Here is a 19,850-nt window from a genome sequence, read left to right as displayed (position 1 = left end):
TTGTCACTCTTGTTTCTGGGGGCCTGTCCTGTGCGTTGCAGGGTGGTCGGCTTACCCACTAGACGCCAGTGGCACCCCTCCCAGGACCCACAGTGGTGAGACCCCAAAATTGTCTCCAGACATTCCCAACTGTCTCCTTGGGGGCAAATCCCCTCTGGTTGGGAACCCGGGAGACGGAGTTCTTGGTCGCCGGGAGATGGGGGGGTCCTCTCTGCCTGCGGGGGAAGGGGCTGGGGGAGGGGGAGTCAACGGAGCGAGTGGGGACTCAGCGCATGCGCAGTGAGAACGCCACCCCACCCCCGACTCCGAGTGATCAGGCCTCCAGGTGCGCGGACACACTGGAGAGCCTGGACGCGGGAGGTGCTGGCAGCGGCACTTCAAAAAGACGCCAGGGCAGAATTTCTCCTCCTTTTTTGGTAGCACTTGGCCTTTTGTTGCAGATGAAAATTCCACACACCTCCCCCGCCATCCTGATAGGGTTCTGGGGCACAGTAAGGGTTTCCCACCAGCTAAGAGTTACTGAAAGACAGAGGTAATATCTTTGCGTTCCTTGCATTCAAGCACAAGCGTCTGCAGAGCAGGTTGGAGATGTTGGTAGGAGCTGCATAGCAGAGCCCCGTGGCCCCTGGTAAGGGTTTGCGTTTAATTTAATGCACCTGGAATGATCTGTTGACTCTTAACAGGTGGAAATGCAACAGGGATACATGTAAATTCGTCCTTGAGTACAAAGTACCAATTGCACAATCTAGAACGGGGCTGGGTGGCTTGGCACGTGCACACGTTTGCCTTTTGCTGACACCCGAGAATGAACTGTGAGGTCCTGCGGCTTAGAATCTAATGCGGTCATGCGGAGCTCGGATAGAAACTGGATCTTCAGGCTAAGAGCGGGAACCGTCTCACTAGGCTCTGCCTGGAGCCTTTTGTTCAGATTTCAATTAAAATACACCGTCACCTGCTCGCTGACTACCTTTTCTGGGTTGAACCATTGTTCTGGTGAGCACAGCTGAGTCAGGCCCTCGGTTTCCGCGGCTTCCTTCCCCACCCACGTGTCTGCAGCTTCTGGCGCCTTCATCCCTGCTGTGGGCAGCACAACGCCTTCCAGAAGTCCCACAACTAAAAATGAAAGGGCAGCAAGTTCCTGGTGAAAAGAGTTGGGAGACAGGGCTGCCTTGCACAGATCCACACCCCCGCTGGTGGGATGAGTTCCCAGGGGATTCCCGGGCTTCTTAGTTCTGGTAACCAACAAATACCACAGACGGGGGGCTTAAACAGCAGACATTTATTTCCTCATGGTTCTAGAGGCTGGAAGTTGGAGATAAGGGTGGCTGGGTTCTGGTGAAGGCTCTCCTCCCGGCTTGCAGATGGCCATCTTCTCAGGTGTCTTTTTTATTTTTTTTTAATTGGGATATAGTTGTTTTACAGTGTTGTGTTGATTTCTACTGTACAGCGAAGTGAAGTAGGTAGGTTTCCCTGTGCTATACGGCAGGTTCCCAGTTATCTATTTTATACATATTAGTGTATATATGTCAATCCCAATCTCCCCATTCATCCCACCCCACCCCCTTTTCCCTCTTGGTGTCCATACGTTTGTTCTCTATGCCTGTGTCTCTATTTCTGCCTTGCAAACAGGTTCATCTGTACCATTTTTTCTGGATTCCACCTGTATGCGTTAATATACGATATTTGTTTTTCTGACTTATTTCACTCTGTATGACTGTCTCTAGGTCCATCCACGTCTCTACAAATGACCCAATTTCACTGCTTTTTATGGCTGACTAATATTCCATTGTATATATGTGCCACATCTGCTTCATCCATTCATCTGTCAGTGGACACATAGGTTGCTTCCATGTCCTGGCTATTGTAAATAGTGCTGCAGTGAAATTGGACTGCATGTGTCTTATGGTTTTCTCAGGGTATATGCCCAGTAGTGGGATTGCTGGGTCATATGGTAATCCTATTTTCAGTTTTTGGGTTTTTTTTTTTGTGGTACGTGGGCCTCTCACTGTTGTGGCCTCTCCCATTGCAGAGCACAGGCTCCGGATGCGCAGGCTCAGCGGCCATGGCTCACGGGCCCAGCCGCTCCGCGGCACGTGGGATCCTCCCGGACCGGGGCACGAACCCGTGTCCCCTGCATCGGCAGGCGGACTCTCAACCACTGCGCCACCAGGGAAGCCCTATTTTTAGTTTTTTAAGGAACCTCCCTACTGTTCTCCATAGTGGCTGTTATCAATTTACATTCCCACCAACAGTGCAGGAGGGTTCCCTTTTCTCCACACCCTCTCCAGCATTTATTGTTTGTAGATTTTCTGATGCTGGCCATTCTGACTGGTGTGAGATGATATACCTCATTGTAGTTTTGATTTGCATTTCTCTAATAATTAGTGATGTTGAGCATCTTTTCATGTGCCTCTTGGCCATCTGTATGTCTTCTTTGGAGAGATGTCTATTTAGGTCTTCTGCCCATTTTTTGATTGGGTTGTTTGTTTTTTTTGATATTGAGCTGCATAAGCTGTTTGTATATTTTGGAGATTAATCCTTTGTCCATTGATTCATTTGCAAATATTTTCTCCCATTCTGAGCGTTGTCTTTTCATCTTGTTTATGGTTTCCTCTGCTGTGCAAAAGATTTTAAGTTTCATTAGGTCCCATTTGTTTATTTTTGTTTTTATTTCCATTACTCTAGAAGGTACATCAAAAGAAATCTTGGTGTGATTTATGTTGAAGAGTGTCCTCTAAGAGTTTTATAGTGTCCGGTCTTACATTTAGGTCTTTAATCCATTTTGAGTTTATTTTTGTGTATGGTGTTAGGGAGTATTCTAATTTCAATTCTTTTACGTGTAGCTGTCCAGTTTTCCCAGCATCACTTATTGAAGAGACTGTCTTTTCTCCACTGTGTGTTCTTGCCTCCTTTGTCAAAGATTAGATGTCCATAGGTGTACGAGTTTATCTCTGGGCTTTCTATCCTGTTCCATTGTTCTATATTTCTGTTTTTGTGCCAGTACCATACTGTCTTGATTACTGTAGCTTTATAGTATAGTTTGAAGTCAGGGAGACTGATTCCTCCAGCTCCATTTTTATTCCCTCGCAATTGCTTTGGCTATTCGGGGTCTTTTGTATTTCCATACAAACTGTGACTTTTTTTTTCTAGTTCTGTGAAAAATGCCACCGGTAGTTTGATAGGGATTGCATTGACTCTGTAGATTGGCTTGGATAGGATAGTCATTTTAAGAATATTGATTCTTCTGATCCAAGAACATGGTATATCTCTCCATCTGTTTCTGTCATCTTTGATTTCTTTCATCAGTGTCTTATAGTTTTCTGAGTACAGGTCTTTTACCTCCTTGGGTAGGCTTATTCCTAGGTATTTTATTCTTTTTGTTGCAGTGGTGAATGTGATTGTTCCCTTAATTTCTCCTTCTGATCTTTTGTTGTTAGTTTATAGGAATGCAAGAGATTTCTGTGCATTAATTTTGTATCCTGCAACTTTACCAAATTCATTGATTAGCTCTAGTAGTTTTCTGGTGGCACCTTTAGGATTTTCTATGTATAGTATCATGTCACCTGCAAACAGTGACAGCTTTACTTCTTTTCCAATTTGTATTCCTTTTATAAATCAGATTTCTTCTCTGACTGCCATGGCTAGGACCTCCAAAACTATGTTGAATAAGAGTGGCAAGAGTGGACATCCTTGTCTTGTTCCTGATATTGGAGGAAATGCTTTCAGTTTTTCACCATTGAGAATGATGTTTGCTGTGGGTTTGTTGTATATGGCCTTTATTATGTTGAGGGAGGTTGCCTCTATGTCCACTTTCTGGAGAGTTTTTATCATAAATGGGTATTGAATTTTGTCAAAAGCTTTTTCTGCGTCTATTGAGATTTGATTTGCAGATACTGAAAAATTCTTGCATCCCTGAATTCCGCTGTCAAGTGGGATAAATTCCTCTTGATCATGGTGTATGATCCTTTTAATGCATTGTTGTATTTGGTTTGCTAGTATCCTGTTGAGGATTTTTGTGTCTATGTGCATCAGTGACATTGGTTTGTAATTTTCTTTTTTTGTGATATCTTTGTCTGGTTTTGGTGTCAGGGTGAGTGTGGTCTCATAGATGAGTTTGGGAGTGATCCTTCCTCTGCAATTTTTAAAAATTAATTAATTAATTTTTGGCTGCACTGGGTCTTCGTTGCTGCACGCAGACTTTTCTCTAGTTGCAGTGAGCAGGAGCTACTCTTCATTGCAGTGCACAGGCTTCAGTAGTTGTGGCACGTGGGCTCAGTAGTTGTGTCTTTTGGGCTCTAGAGCACAGGCTCAGTAGTTGTGGCACACAGGCTTAGTTGCTCCACGGCATGTGGTATCTTCCCGGACCAGGGCTCAAACCTGTGTCTCCTGCATTGGCAGGTGGATTCTCAACCACTGCACCACCAGGGAAACCTCCTTCCTCTGCAGTTTTTTGGAATACTTTGAGAAGGATGGGTGTTAACTCTTCTCTAAATGTTTGATAGCGTTTACCTGTGAAGCCCTCTGGTCCTGGCCTTTTGTTTGTTGGAAGATTTTTAATCATGGTTTCAGTTTCATTACTTGTGATTGGTCTGTTCATATTTTCTATTTCTTTCTGGTTCAGTCTTGGAAGGTTATAGCTTTCTAAGAATTTGTCCATCTCATCCAAGTTGTCCATTTTATTGGCGTAGAGTTGCTTGCAGTAGTCTCTTATGATACTTTGTATTTCTGCAGTGTCAGTCGTTACTTCTCCCTTTTCTAATTCTATTGATTTGAGTCCTCTCATTCTTGATGAGTCTGGCTAAAGGTTTATCAATTTTGTTTATCTTCTCAAAGAACCAGATTTTAGTTTTATTGATCTTTGCTATTGTTTTCTTTGTTTCTATTTCATTTATTTCTGCTCTGATCTTTATGATTTCTTTCCTCCTACTAACTGGGTTTTGTTTGTTTGTTTGTTATGCTTTCTCTAGTTCCTTTAGGTGTAAGGTTAGAGAGTGTATTTGAGATTTTTCTTGTTTCTTGAGGTAGGATTGTATTGCTGTAAACTTCCATATTAGAACTGCTTTTGCTGCATCCCATAGGTTTTGGGTCATGGTGTTTTTGTTGTCATTTGTCTCTAGGTATTTTTTGATTTCCTCTTTGATTTCTTCAGTGAACTCTTCATTATTTAGTAGCACACTGCTTAGCCTCCATGTGTTTGTGTTTTTTACATTTATTTCCTATAATTGATTTCTAATCTCACAGTGTTGTGGTCAGAAAAGATGCTTGATACGATTTCAGTTTTCTTAAATTTTCCAAGGCTTGCTTTGTGACCCAAGATGTGATCTATCCTGGAGAATGTTCCATGTGCACTTGAGAAGAAAGTGTATTCTGCTGTTTTCGGATGGAATGTTCTATAAATATCAGTTAAATCTGTCTGGTCTATTGTATCATTTAAATCTTGTGTTTCCTTATTAATTTTCTGTCTGGATGATCTGTCCGTTGGTGTAGTGGGGTGTTAAAGTCCCCCAGTATTATCGTGTTACTGTCAATTTCCTCTTTTACAGTTGTTAGCATTTGCCTTGTGTATTGAGGTGCTTCTATGTTGGGTACATATATATTTTAATTGTTATATCTTGTTGGATTGATCCCTTGATCATTATGTAGTGTCCTTCTTTGTCTCTTATGATAGTCTTTATTTTAAAGTCTATTTTGTCTGATATGAGTATTGCTACTCCAGCTTTCTTTTGATTTCCATTTGCATGGAATATCTTTTTCCATCCCCTCACTTTCAGTCTGTATGTGTCCCTAGGTCTGAAGTGGGTCTCTTGTAGACAGCATGTATATGGGTCTTGTTTTTGTATCCATTCAGCCAGTGTGTGTCTTTTGTTTGGAGCATTTAATCCATTCACATTTAGGGTAATTATGGATATGTGCGTTCCTATTACCATTTTCTTAATTGTTTTGGGTTTGTTTTTGTAGGTCTTTTTCTTCTCTTGTGTCTCCTGCCTAGAGAAGTTCCTTTAGCATTTGCTGTGGAGCTGGTTTGGTGGTGCTGAATTCTCTTAGCTTTTGCTTGTCTGTAAAGCTTTTGATTTCTCTGTTGAATCTGAGTGCTGGGTAGAGTAATCTTGGTTGTAGGTTTTTCCCTTTCATCACTTTAAATATATCCTGCCATTCCCTTCTGGCCTGCAGAGTTTCTGCTGAAAAAAATCAGCTGATAACATTATGGGGATTCCCTTGTATGTTATTTGTTGCTTTTCCCTTGCTGATTTTTAATATTTTTTCTTTGTATTTAATTTTAAAAAATAAATTTATTTATTTATTTTTTGGCTATATTGTGTCTTCGTTGCTGCACTCAGGCTTTCTCTAGTTGTGGCGAGTGGGGGCTACTCTTTGTTGCGGTGTGTGGGCTTCTCATTGTGGTGGCTTCTCTTTGTTGGGGAGCAGAGGCTCTAGGTGTGCAGCCTTCAGTAGTTGTGGCATGTGGGCTGCAGTAGTTGTGGCTCATGGGCTCTAGAGTGTGGGCTTAGTAGTTGTGGCGCACGGGCTTAGTTGCTCTGCGGCATGTGGGATCTTCCCGGACTGGGGCTTGAACCCATGTCCCCTGCACTGGCAGGTGGATTCTTAACCACTGTGCCACCAGGGAAGTCCTTGTATTTAATTTTTGATAGTTTGATTAATATGTGTCTCGGCATGTTTCTCCTTGGGTTTATCCTGTATGGGACTCTGTGCGCTCCCTAGACTTGGGTGGCTATTTCCTTTCCCATGTCAGGAAAGTTTTCGACTGTAATCTCTTCAAATATTTTCTCAGACTCAGGTGTCTTTTCTTAGAAGGGCATTAATCCTAACAGGAGGGCCTCACCCTCATGACCTCATTTAACCTTCATTACCTTCCAAAGGCACCCTCCCCCCACCACATACCATCATGTTAGGCATTTGGGCTTCAACACGTGGACTTAGGAGGGACACCAGTATTCAGTCCATAACAGTTCTGGCCTCTGATACTTGGAATTCCACCACTGGATGCTCGACCCTTTGATTAAACATTGCCATCTTCCTATAGCTCTAAGGTGATCAGAGGGAGACATTAGTTTTCTAGTGCTTTAGTTTATCACTTTCCCCCAAATAGGAATGATGAGAGGTACTGAGTCGTTCTGAAAGGGAGGCCCTGACATGAGTACAAATGCCACCTGCCTCACACATTCATCCAGGGCCGTGGCTGAGTACCACTGGTGGGGTGTACGTTTGTACACCCGTGGCCAAAACTGAGATGAAGGAAGTTGGATTTAGTGAGGAGCAGGGCTTGCAAGTCTCTTGGAGGAAGTTCCAGAAATGACCGCCAGGTGGCAGCAACGCTGCTGAACTCGGAGGGAGTCTTTAAGCTCTGGATGACATGGAGGGGGGAAACTATATGAGCCTCCCAGCCCGCTTGCACCTGGTTCCACAGAAGAGCATCGTCCTTCGTGGCTGTTAGCAGGTCCTGCTGATCTTGGGTAGCCTTGGCCTGCAGTGGTTTGAAGTAGGATTTTGGTTCCCGGCCAGAGACTGAGGTCAGCACATAACGGAGAGAGCGCTGAATCCTAGCCACTAGACTAATGACCAGTGACAAGGCCCTGGCCCTTCAGCTTTGCAGAAATGAATTCCCACAAAGACAGAAAGTAGTGAAACAAGTAACGTGTTTATTAGGAGGATAGACACACGGGCGGACTCAGAGAGTCGTGTCCCCGTGGTAGTTTAAATCACTTATATGGGGCATTTCTTTCAGGTTTCCTTGGCCAGTCGTCTTGCTTAGCCTGGATCTGAGTCTGTACTTGGTATATCTCAGGACCCTCCCGTGTGTGCGTGCATTTCTTAGCCAAGATGGACTCCAGCAAAGAGGCCTATGGGTAGGTTGATATCACTCCCCTTTTGACGTCTGAGGAGCTTTTCTGCTCATGTATAGTCGGGAAGGTCTCCGTGACCTCAAGAATGAGAAATATGTGGTCTCTGTCTTTTATCTGTTTAGCTTGGGGTCCATCTATCTCCTGCCTCACTGCTATGGGCCTCTCTGTGTGTATGGAGGGACCTTAATCCCTGTACTTCTTACATTTTCACTGACTACTTCATACCACTTGGGGGATTGTCAGCTCTCCCAAGGATTATGCAGGAGAGGGTGTTCATAGCGGGGGTCCTGATCCAGGCTTCCTGGAGAGAATATTCCAGGCAGAGAGAGCAGCCTGTGGCTCAGGCTTGTCTGATGGACAGAACCTACAGCAGGCCAGCTGGAGCCGAGGGAGCAAGGCGGCAGGTACTCTGACGGCCAGATCCCCTCGGGCGGGAATGTCCTGGGAGTGTCTCTTGAGGAATTTTGGACAGACGGGACAGAAGGAGGGCATAGCCCCTTTCTCTGGGGTCACTCAGTGAAGGGACATTCCTTCTCTGGGACCTGGAAGGTGTGTCAGACCTGGCCAGACCCCTTCCGCTGTGTGATTCTATTCATTTGTGGAAATGAAGACCGTCTGATTGCAACCACCATACAATGACCTATTTATTCCTGCAAGTCTCATTCCCTGACTGCATCTTCAGGGGGTGAACTCTTTCTTGTGTGCAAAATATTCTCTCTTGGCTTGGTTTACCCGAGCTGATGGCAGGGGTGAAAAAAAAAAAAAAAAAAAAGCCCTTCTCGAGATACAGGAGGTGTTCAGGGCCCTCTGTTTCAGAAAGAGCAGGCCCACGCGGCCCTTTTCTGGCTTAGAGGAGGCCGGGGGTGTGGAGGCGAGCGGCGCCGAGGCCCCAGACCCTGGCAGTGGTGTGTGTGGTCCAGTGATCGCAAAATCAGAAAGGGGGAAAGACACTCAAGCAAGGAGACGGAACAGCTCAGAGACAGACTTCATCTTCCTTACAGGTCTCAGGAAGCTTAGCCCTCTAATCTGCAGGTAATCTCAGATCTAATCTGCCTCAAGAGGCAGCGCTGAAAACCACTTTAAGAGCTGCCTCAAACAGAACATGATTAAGTAACTGCTATGGAGAAGCACTTAACTCACGCAGGACTGTGTTGGCCAACAGTTTTTTTTTTTTTTTTTTTTTTTTTTTTGTGGTATGCGGGCCTCTCACTGTCGCGGCCTCTCCCGTTGCGGAGCACAGGCTCCGGACACGCAGGCTCAGCGGCCATGGCTCACGGGCCCAGCTGCTCCGCGGCATATGGGATCCTCCCGGACCGGGGCACGAACCCGTGACCCCTGCACTGGCAGGCGGACTCTCAACCTCTGCGCCACCAGGGAAGCCCACAACAGTTTTTTTTTTAAATTTTTATTTTATATTGGAGTACAGTTGATTTACAATGTTGTGTTAGTTTCAGGTGTACAGCAAAGGGGTTCGGTTAGACATACACATACAGCCATTCTTTTTCGGATTCTTTTCCCACAGGTTATTACAGAATATTGAGTAGAGTTCCCTGTGCTAGACAGCAGGTCCTTGTTGACTATATTTTATATGTAGTAGTAGTATGTATATGTTATACATAGTATATGTATATGTTATATATAGTATGTATGTGTTATATTGTATGTATGTGTATGTATATGTCATATATAGTAGTAGTGTGTATATGTTAATCCCAAACTCCTAATTTATCCCTCCCCCTCACCTTTCCCCTTTGGTAACCATAAGTTTGTTTTTGAAGTCTGTGAGTCCATTTGTGTTTTGTAAATAAGTTCATTTGCATCATATTTTTAGATTCCACATACAAGCGGTATCATATGTTGTTTGTCTTTCTCTGTCTGACTTAGTATGATAATCTCCAGGTCCATCCATGTTGCTGCAAAGGGCATTATTTTCATTCTTTTTTATGGCTGAGTAGTATTCCATTGTATACCTATATCCCACATCTTCTTTATCCATTCATCTATCTGTGGACATTTAGGTTGTTTCCATGTCTTGGCATTGTAAATAGTGTTGCAATGAACATTAGGGTGCATGTGTCTTTTCAAATTATGGTTTTCTCTGGAGGTATGTCCAGGAGGGGGACTGCTGGGTCACATGGTAGCTCTGTTTTCAGTCTGTGTTCCTATTGCCCTGTATGGGCTGGTGAAGGTGCAGATTGGTTCCTGCTGCCCTTTCATCATAGAAAAGGGACTTCATCTCTTTGTTTAATATGGAGTATGAGTAGGTAAAGCCTTTAAATAAAGCCACAGATGGGGACTGAAGGATGTGCGCTGGGCGTGGCAATGTCTCCATCCCACCCTCCCCACCTTCTTACTCTGTAAGGGTGAGGCCGGAGAGAGGCCTTCTCCCGCCCAGTCTTCCTCTGCTTACTGTGGACGTCTTTGTTTCTGAACCCTCCTGTCCTGTCCCCAGACTCCACGTCACCTGAATAGTTTTCATGTCTACACGAGCCGCTCTCCCACTGGCCCCGTCCCCAGGAGGAGAAGTTCCCCACTTCTGCTTTTCGGCTTTCTACATTCATCATATGTCAGACAGAGACCCAGATGCAACATTTGAAATAATCACTAAAAAGATATCCACCATCAAGTGGGGCCTCTGTAACAAATGCACTTGAAATGTCTCATCTAACCAAACCCTGGGAACCATTCTGGGCACTTCCGGGATTTCCAGAAGCTAAGCGGGGGAGCTGCCTCTGGATTTTCTTTAAGTCAGATCCTTAAATTACTCCACCTCCAAAGGCACTTGAATATTGTACGTGTTAGCTACCTGCAAACCGAGCAAGCTCTAAGTTCAGCCAGCGTTGACAGACCCTGACTGCACTGGAGGTATCAAAACATAAGAACAACTCTAAAAAGCACCAGAAGACAATATCTGCTGGAAGGGGGAAAAAAAGTCTATAAATTCAAATTTTTTTTTTTTTTTAAAAAAAACAGTTGGAAAGCTTGAAAAGAATCATACTTTCCAGGGGTGAATCTGCTGTCATGTGGTAATAGTTACCTTTTATTTTGAAGAGTCAGCGTCTTCTCCATACTCCCGGGGCTGCTGCTTCCTAGTGTAAGACTGTGATTCTCAGCCCAGGCTTCCCCTTAGAATCACCTGGAAAGATTTGACAATCCCCATGCACAGGCAACACCTCAGATCCCTGATTTAGAATCTTTGCAGGTAGGACCCAGGCCTCAGCATTTTAAAAAACAAATAATTAATTTTTTCGCTGAGTTGGGTCTTCGTAGCTGCGCGCGGGCTTTCTCTAGTTGAGGCGAGCCGGGGCTACTCTTTGCCGCGGTGCGCGGGCTTCTCATTGCGGTGGCTTCTCTTTGTTGCGGAGCACGGGCTCTAGGCACGTGGGCTCAGGAGTCGTGGCTCGCAGGCTCTAGAGCGCAGGCTCAGGAGTTGTGGCGCACGGGCTTAGTTGCTCCGCGGCATGTGGGATCTCCCCGGACCGGGGCTCGAACCCGTGTCCCCTGCATTGGCAGGTGGATTCCTAACCACTGCGCCACCAGGGAAGCCCCGGCCTCAGCATTTTTCAAGTCTTCCATGTGATGCCAGGTTGCAGCCATGTTTGAGAACCTGGCATGTGAGTCAGAGTTATCCCAAACGCAGGACTGGGCTGCTGGGGTGCAGTCCACGGGCCACCCACCACCTGGTTCCCCAGCTTTTCACATTCAATCAGAGAGGAGACAGTATCTGTAGCAGGGTGGGGCCCTCATTCTAAGTGACAGAGCCCATTGCTCAACCCAGAGGCTCAGCACTTAGAAAAGAAAAATCCGTTCCCACCCATCTTCCCGAGATTTCCTATCCCTCTCCTCCTTACGGTTGCTTTCAGGTTGGGTTTCTTTTGTTGTTAATCACTTGCTCTTCCAGGCATGAGTGAAAGAGCATAAATGCTAATATGGGTAGAAGCGTCATGGGAAAGGTCCAGAAAAGGCAGAAGGACGTTCAAGCGGACCCGAGCTCTGCGCATGGCCCCTAAGTGCTGTTATTTTGTGGGGGAGGTGTCTCTGGTTGGATCCTCACTGCTGGATGCGTGTGCCTTTGGGATTTGCCCTGCCTTTTTCAGTAGTGGAGTCTGCTCCTTATTCTACGCCAGTGGTTCTCAGCCAAAGCAGCAGCGCCCTTTAGAGGGAAATTTGGGGTATTTGTGAGAGGGTTTTTTTTTTTTTTTTTTTTCTCACTTGTCACAGTGATGGAGGCAGCAAAACTGGCATTTCATGGAGGCCAGGGATGCTCGATGTCCTACAGTGAGCTGCTGAGGAAGAACTGTCCCTTCCGGCAGGACCGTGTGATGTCCCGCTGGATATTTACGTAGCGAAAAACCTGTTTATAATCTGAGTCTAGAGGTCAGTTCTGTTTTACAAATAAGAAGCTTTTTTTTTTTTCATTCTTAAAATAGGCAGTAAAATTTCCAGGAATGTGTAATATGAGGAAGAATCGTACTTTGCTTTGTTTGAAGCTTTGAACAGAGTCGTTCACTATTTTGGAAAAGTCATATCAGCAAACATGGGGTTTGTCTCCTAATGCAGCAAAAGCATTTGTTGCTGAATTCTGCTTATCCGTGCGGGCGTGTGACGGTTTCCTTATATTACCGTTAGTTAGGGCATTATATTACGTTTTGCTTTGGAAACTAGGAGAGTAGGTAGGATAGGATATGCCATCAAGCATTTTATCTCGTGCAAAACATCCGTAATTTAAAAGCAAGCTTAGGATCTGATAGGATTGAGACCCTCGTCCTCGCATTGCAAAGGCTCTCACTGAGGGCCTGAACTGCCCACTCACGTCTGTGCCTGGGAAGCCTCAGGAAACAAATCCCTGAGAAACGTCTTTTAGGGGCCACTTGGGAGCCTCTTACCCTCAGGACTGGAGAAGGGGCAGTTCAGCCAGGTACCAGGAGGATCGAGGGCCGTGGGAGAGGCGTGGCCTAGAGGGCGTGGGAAACGGGGCGTGGCCTGCTCGGGAAGGGCGGGGCCTTTCGTGTCAGGGGGCTGGATTTCTGCACTTTGCCCCTTGCCCTTCCGGTTTCAGCCCTCCTGGGGCTCAGGGAGAAAGGGGTCACAATCTGAGTTACCCAGCCAGCTTCACTTGCCTTCCAAGGATGCAGGATGGGACTATTAGTCCCCTGAGCTGACCGCCTTCCTGCCGACCCCTTCTTTTGAGGGTGAGGCAGCCAAAATTTGCCATCCAATAATCCCTAAATGGACGACTTTCTGAATGAAGCGCATTCGTTTGGTTCAGGAATGAAAAACCGTCCACTCCGAGCAAAATGGTCAAGCCTCATCCCAGACGGCCGTCCTGCACTTTACATCTTTTATCCAGCCTGTGTGTTCCGCAGCGGGATGGGGAGGATAACGGCAGGAACTTTCTCACGGGGCTTTTGTGAGGATTAAAAAGCAATATATGCAAAACACTTTAGCCCACAACCCGGCCCGTGATGATAGGCGACAGATGGCAGTTATTGTTGATGTGTCCACAGACATGAGGATTAAAGCCTCCCCCACGTATTCAAGGCCACTAAACAAATAGAGCGTTTTGTGTGAATCTAAGGTCTGCACTGTAAGCTCCCCCGCCTTCTTGGTGGAGTGTGTGGAGTATAACTTGAACTTCCTGCCTCCAGGGTGAGCTTGGCTCTGGAGCTGGAGGGCCGGGAGCCCTGGAAGAGTCTGGGATTCTCTCCTCAGAAGCGCTCTTGTGGTAGCTTTCTTGCTTTTGGACAGCCTCCCGTCAGCGTAGGTCAGAGAGTGCGTGGTTGCCTGGGGCCAGTGGTGTGTTTTCCTGGATGATGTCACCTGGTTACTTCTGCAAAATTAACTTTTGAATTTGGAGTTGAAGCAGTTTTGATTCCTTGACTCGCTCCAAAAAAGCTTCCTGGTTGCTCTCAAATGCGTTTGCATTTACAGAACCACGAAGAGGGAAGTTAGTTCTAATTACAAGGCGGTCGGCGGAGGCGGTCTGGGTTTGCCCTGAATCTGGCTGGAGGGGGGGCATGGCCAAACCTGCTCTCGGTCCCCGGTGGACGTGTCCACTTTTTCTCATGAGACGTAGCTCAGGGGTGGCCACCAGCACCTCTCACCACCCCAGGCATCTGGGTGGGGTGATCTGAGGGCACCTTCTCCCATGCGTGCAAATGGAAAATAGATGTCACCAAAGGACCCCTTTTCTGTAACCACAGTTCCAGGGTCTTGGCTTGGCTCCTAGTCTGTGTACATATTTGTTTATGTTGGAAAGAACTCAGCCTCAAGCAGCATTAAAATAAAAGCAGCCTCTTTAGTGCTGTGACACTATCAGGAGTTCTGTATTGTACCTGCGAGGGCCACGTGCCCTCACTGCCGATGACATGATCGCTCTTCTGGACTCCTCCAGCCACACTTCGACTTGTCTTACTCCCTGGGTGTCCGTGTTTGTGCCACCCCCTCCTCCGCCAGACCAGAAGCCTTTTAAGGGCAGGGACAGTGTCCAGTCGTAACTGCAGCAGTGGCAAGGACAACCCCCCCCCTAAGTAACCTTTACTGAGTATGCTGTATGTCAGGTTCTGTCTTAAGAGTGTTCTGTACTACGTCACATTTAATCTTCTCAACAATCCTGTGAGGGAGGCTCCAATACTATTTTCTATTAATAGATGAGGAAACCAAGACAAGTCCAAGGTTGCACAGCGAGTAAGTGGCACTGGTTGATGGATTGATTGGTGAATGAATCTGAGAAGCCCCCATGGTTTATTGCTAAGAATCTTGTTTCGGGTGTAACCATTTGTTGGTTGAATGACAAGCTTAAAATAATATGTAGCGAGAGTCCATTAACTACTAGTGGTTTAATACAATCTGAAAATCCAGGAGCTCACCCAATCTAACATCACCCACTTTATTCTTTAAATTTTTATTGCAGTATAGTTGCTTTACAATGTTGTATTAGTTTCTGCTGTACAGCAAAGTGAACCAGCTGTACGTGTACATATATCCCCTCTTTTTTTGGATTTCCTTCCCATTTAGGTCACTGCAGAGCACTGAGTAGAGTTCCCTGTGCTATACAGTAGGTTCTCATTAGTTATCTATTTTATCCATAGTATCAATAGTGTATATATGTCAGTCCCCATCTCCCAGTTCGTCCACCCCACCCTTCCCCCTTAGTAGCCATACATTTGTTCTCTACGTCTGTGTCTCTATTTCTGCTTTGCAAATAAGATCATCTATACCATTTTTCTTAGATTCCACATATATGTGTTAATATATATTTTTCTCTTTCTGACTTACTTCACTCTGTATGACAGTCTCTAGGTCCATCCACATCTCTACAAATGACCCAATTTCGTTCCTTTTAATGGCTGAGTAATATTCCATTGTATATATGTACCACATCTTCTTTATCCATTCCTCCGTTGATGGACATTTAGGTTACTTCCACATCCTGACTATTGTACATAGTGCTGCAGTGAACATTGGGGTCTTTTGAATTATGGTTTTCTCAGGGTATAGGCCCAGTAGTGGGATTGATGGGTCGCATGGTAGTTCTATTATTAGGTTTTTTTTTTTTTTTTTTTTTTTTTGTGGTACGCGGGCCTCTCACTGTTGTGGCCTCTCCCGTTGCGGAGCACAGGCTCCGGATGCACAGGCTCAGCGGCCATGGCTCACGGTCCCAGCTGCTCCGCGGCATGTGGGATCCTCCCGGACCGGGGCATGAACCTGTGTCCCCTGCATCGGCAGGTGGATTCTCAACCACTGCGCCACCAGGGAAGCCCTATTTTTAGTTTTTTAAGGAACCTGCCTACTGTTCTCCATAGTGACCGTATCAATTTACATTCCCACCAACAGTGCAAGAGGGTTCCCTTTTCTCCACACCCTCTCCAGCATTTGTTATTTGTAGATTTTTTTGGTAATGGCCATTCTGACTGGTGTGAGGTGATACCTCATTGTAGTTTTGATGTGCATTTCTCTAATAATTAGTGATGCTGAGCATCCTTTCATGTGTTTGTTGGCAATCTGTATGTCTTCTTTGGAGAAATGTCTACTTAGGTTTTCCGCCCATTTTTGGATTGGGTTGTTTTTTTGATATTGAATTGCATGAGCTGTTTGTATATTTTGGAGATTAATCCTTTGTCCATTGCTTCATTTGCAAATATTTTCTCCCATTCTGAGGGTTGTCTTTTTGTCTTGTTTAGGTTTCCTTTGCTGTGCAGAAGCTTTTAAGTTTCATTAGGTCCCATTTGTTTATTTTTGTTTTTATTTCCATTTCTCTAGGAGGTGGGTCAAAAAGGATCTTGCTGTGATTTATGTCATAGAGTGTTCTGCCTATGTTTTCCTCTAAGAGTTTTACAGCGTCCGGTCTTACATTTAGGTCTCTAATCCATTTGGTGTTTACTTTTGTGTATGGCGTTGGAGGCAGGCAGCGCTTGGCGGGGTTTTGGGCAAGGTAATGCTGGAGCCATGCTGAGCTTTTCCTTACCTGGCGAACATGCTCCAGTCTTTATCACACTGGCTGAAACTGACCATCATCCTGGCCAGACCACTGGTAAGTCTGAAGGTCAACTGAAAACTTTGTATAGCTGCTCACAAAGAATTTTCAGCTTGTCCACACACAGGAGCAAATAAACTGACATGCACAGCTAGCTTGTGTACATATTTTAGCTATATTATATTTTATGTATACATTGTAATATATACATTATAATTTATATAATATAGTTGAGATTATGGGACATGATTGACATGCTGGAACCTTTTATACCTAAAAAGTATAAGATAATGGCTTCCTATTGCTTTAATTTTGTATCTATATGGGATGATGGATTTTCACTAAACTTACTTTTAAAATTTTCAAATAATTTTATTGACGTATAGTTGATTTACAATGTTAATTTCTTCTGTACAGCAAAGTGACTCAGTTATACATACATATGTATATTCTTTTCTGTTATGGTTTATCACAGGATATTGAATATAGTTCCCTGTGCTACATAGTAGGACCTTGTGTTTATCCATCGTATATATAATAGTTTGCCTCTACTAATCCCAAACTCCCAATCCTGCCCTCCCCCTTGGCAACCACAAATCTGTTCTCTATGTCTGTGAGTCTGTTTTTGTTTCATAGATACGTTGGTTTGTGTCATATTTTAGATTCCACATATAAGGGATATCATAAGGTATTTGTTTTTCTCTTTCTGACTTACTTCACTTAGTATGATAATCTCTAGGCCTATCCATGTTGCTGCAAATGGCATCATTTCATCCTTTTTTGATGGCTGAGTAATACCCCATGGTATGTAAGTACCACATTTTCTTTATCATTCATCTGTCGATGGACATTTAGGTTGTTTCGATGTCTTGGCTATTGTAAATAGTGTTGCTGTGAACGTAGGGGTGCACGCATCTTTTCAGATTATAGTTTTGCCCAGGAGTGGGACTGCTGGATCAAATGGCAACTCTATTTTTATTTTGAGGAACCTCCATGCTGTTTTCCATAGTGGCTACACCAATTTACATTCCCAACAGTGTAAGAGAGTTCCCTTTCTTCCACACCCCCTCCAGCATTAGTTACTTGTAGACTTTTTGCTGATGGCCATTCTGACTGGTGTGAGGTGGTACGTCATTGTAGTTTTGATTTGCATTTCTCTAATAATTAGTGATGTTGAGCATCTTTTCATGTGCCTCTTGGCCGTCTGTATGTCTTCTTTGGACACTATTGTGCTCATCATTTCATGATGTATGTAAGTCAGATAACGACACTGTACACCTTAAACTTATATAGCACTCTATGTCAATTATGTCACAATAAAACTGGACAAAAAGGGGGGCAAAAAAGATAATGACTTTCCTGAGTGTGCCCTGAAATATGTGATTACAATTAATATAATGAGTAGAGACATACTAACATATTACTAGTGAAGGCATCCCAGCTCAGTAAACCTGAAGTCTGAGAACATTAACAATCAGGTGTTGGGCTTCCCTGGTGGTGCAGTGGTTAAGAACCCGCCTGCCAGTGCACGGGGCAAGGGTTCAAGCCCTGGTCCGGGAAGATCCCACATGCCACGGAGCAACTAAGCCCGTGCACCACAACTACTGAGCCTGCGCTCTAGAGCCCATGTGCAACAACTACTGAGCCTGTGCGCCTAGAGCCCATACTCCGAAACAAAGAGAAGCCACCGCAATGAGAAGCCCGCGCACCGCGATGAAGAGTAGCCCCTGCTCGCCGCAACTAGAGAAAGCCTGCGCGCGGCAACAAAGACCCAGTGCAGCCAAAAAATAAACTAACTAAATAAATTTTTAAAAAATCAGGTGCTAAATAATAGTAATATTTGTACTTTACATGAAGTCAAGTTAAATATTGGGAGGGGGCAAAAAATAATGATAAACAGTTTCCTGAGGTTTCTTACAGTCAATTCATAATCTTGGTATTACTTTCACTAGCTTTTCTCCTGATTTTTAAAATGAACAGAGATGGTGTAATGTTAGCTAGCATACTTCCCTCTAGACCAACAATATTTTTTAAAATTGAGAACTCAAAAAAACAAAAGCAAAAAACCCTAGTGATAAAGGCATTTTATTTCTACTTTACTAATACTGGAAATTTAAAAAAGAAAGTAGTAAGAGCCTGTCTGGTAAATGAGGGTGGTGGAAACTGTATCTGGTTTGCTTGCTGTCAGCCAAACCTTGCTAAGCCATGGAGAAGAGGGCCAGCAGGTTACATGGGAAGGCACCATACTTGCGATGAATTTATCAGGAACTCACCATGCATCATCCCAGAGTTTTCAGAAAAGCAGCTTAGGTTGCTTCCATGTCCTGGCAATTGTAAATAGAGCTGCAATGAACGTTTTGGTACATGACTCTTTTTGAATTATGGTTTGCTCAGGGTATATGCCCAGTAGTGGGATTGCTGGGTCATATGGTAGTTCTATATTTAGATCTTTAAAAAAATTTATTTATTTATTTATTTATTTTTGGCTGTGTTGGGACTTCGTTTCTGTGCGAGGGCTTTCTCTGTTGTGGCAAGCGGGGGGCTACTCTTCATCGCGGTGCGCGGGCCTCTCACTATTGCGGCCTCTCCTGTTGGGAGCACAGGGTCCAGACGCGCAGGCTCAGTAGTTGTGGCTCACGGGCCTAGTTGCTCCACGGCATGTGGGATCTTCCCAGACCAGGGCTCGAACCCGTGTCCCCTGCATTGGCAGGCAGATTCTCAACCACTGCGCCACCAGGGAAGCCCCTATATTTAGTTTTTTAAGGAACCTCCATACTGTTCTCCAGAGTGGCCGTATCAATTTACATTCCCAACAGTGCAAGAGCTTCCCTTTTCTCCACACCCTCTCCAGCATTTATTGTTTGTAGATTTTTTGATGATGGCCATTCTGACTGGTGTGAGGTGATAACCTCATTGCAGTTTTAATTTACATTTCCCTAATGATTAATGATGTTGAGCATTCTTTCATTTGTCTGTTGGTAATCTGTATATCTTCTTTGGAGAAATGTCTGTTTAGGTCTTCTGCTCATTTTTGGATTGGATTGTTTGTTTTATTGATATTGAGCTTTATGAGCTGCTTATAAAATTTGGAGATTAATCCTTTGTCAGCTGCTTCATTTGCAAATATTTTCTCCCATTCTGAGGGTTGTCTTTTTGTCTTGTTTATGGTTTCCTTTGCTGTGCAAAAGCTTTTAAGTTCCATTAGGTCCTATGTGTTTATTTTTGTTTTTCTTTCCATTTCTCTAGGAGGTGGGTCAAAAAGGATCTTGCTGTGATTTATGTCATAGAGCGTTCTGCCTATGTTTTCCTCTAAGAGTTTGATGGTATCTGGCCTTACATTTAGGTCTTTAATACATTTTGAGTTTATTTTTGTGTACCGTGTTAGGGAGTGTTCTAACTTCATTCTTTTATATGTATCTGTCCAGTTTTCCCAGCACCACTTATTGAAGAGGCTGTCTTTTCTCCACTGTATATTCTTGCCTCCTTTATCAAAGATAAGGTGACCATATGTG

This window comes from Kogia breviceps, chromosome 3 (assembly GCF_026419965.1).
Source record: "Kogia breviceps isolate mKogBre1 chromosome 3, mKogBre1 haplotype 1, whole genome shotgun sequence".
Lineage (NCBI taxonomy): Eukaryota > Metazoa > Chordata > Mammalia > Artiodactyla > Physeteridae > Kogia > Kogia breviceps.
Note: the sequence above shows the minus strand (reverse complement) of the source record.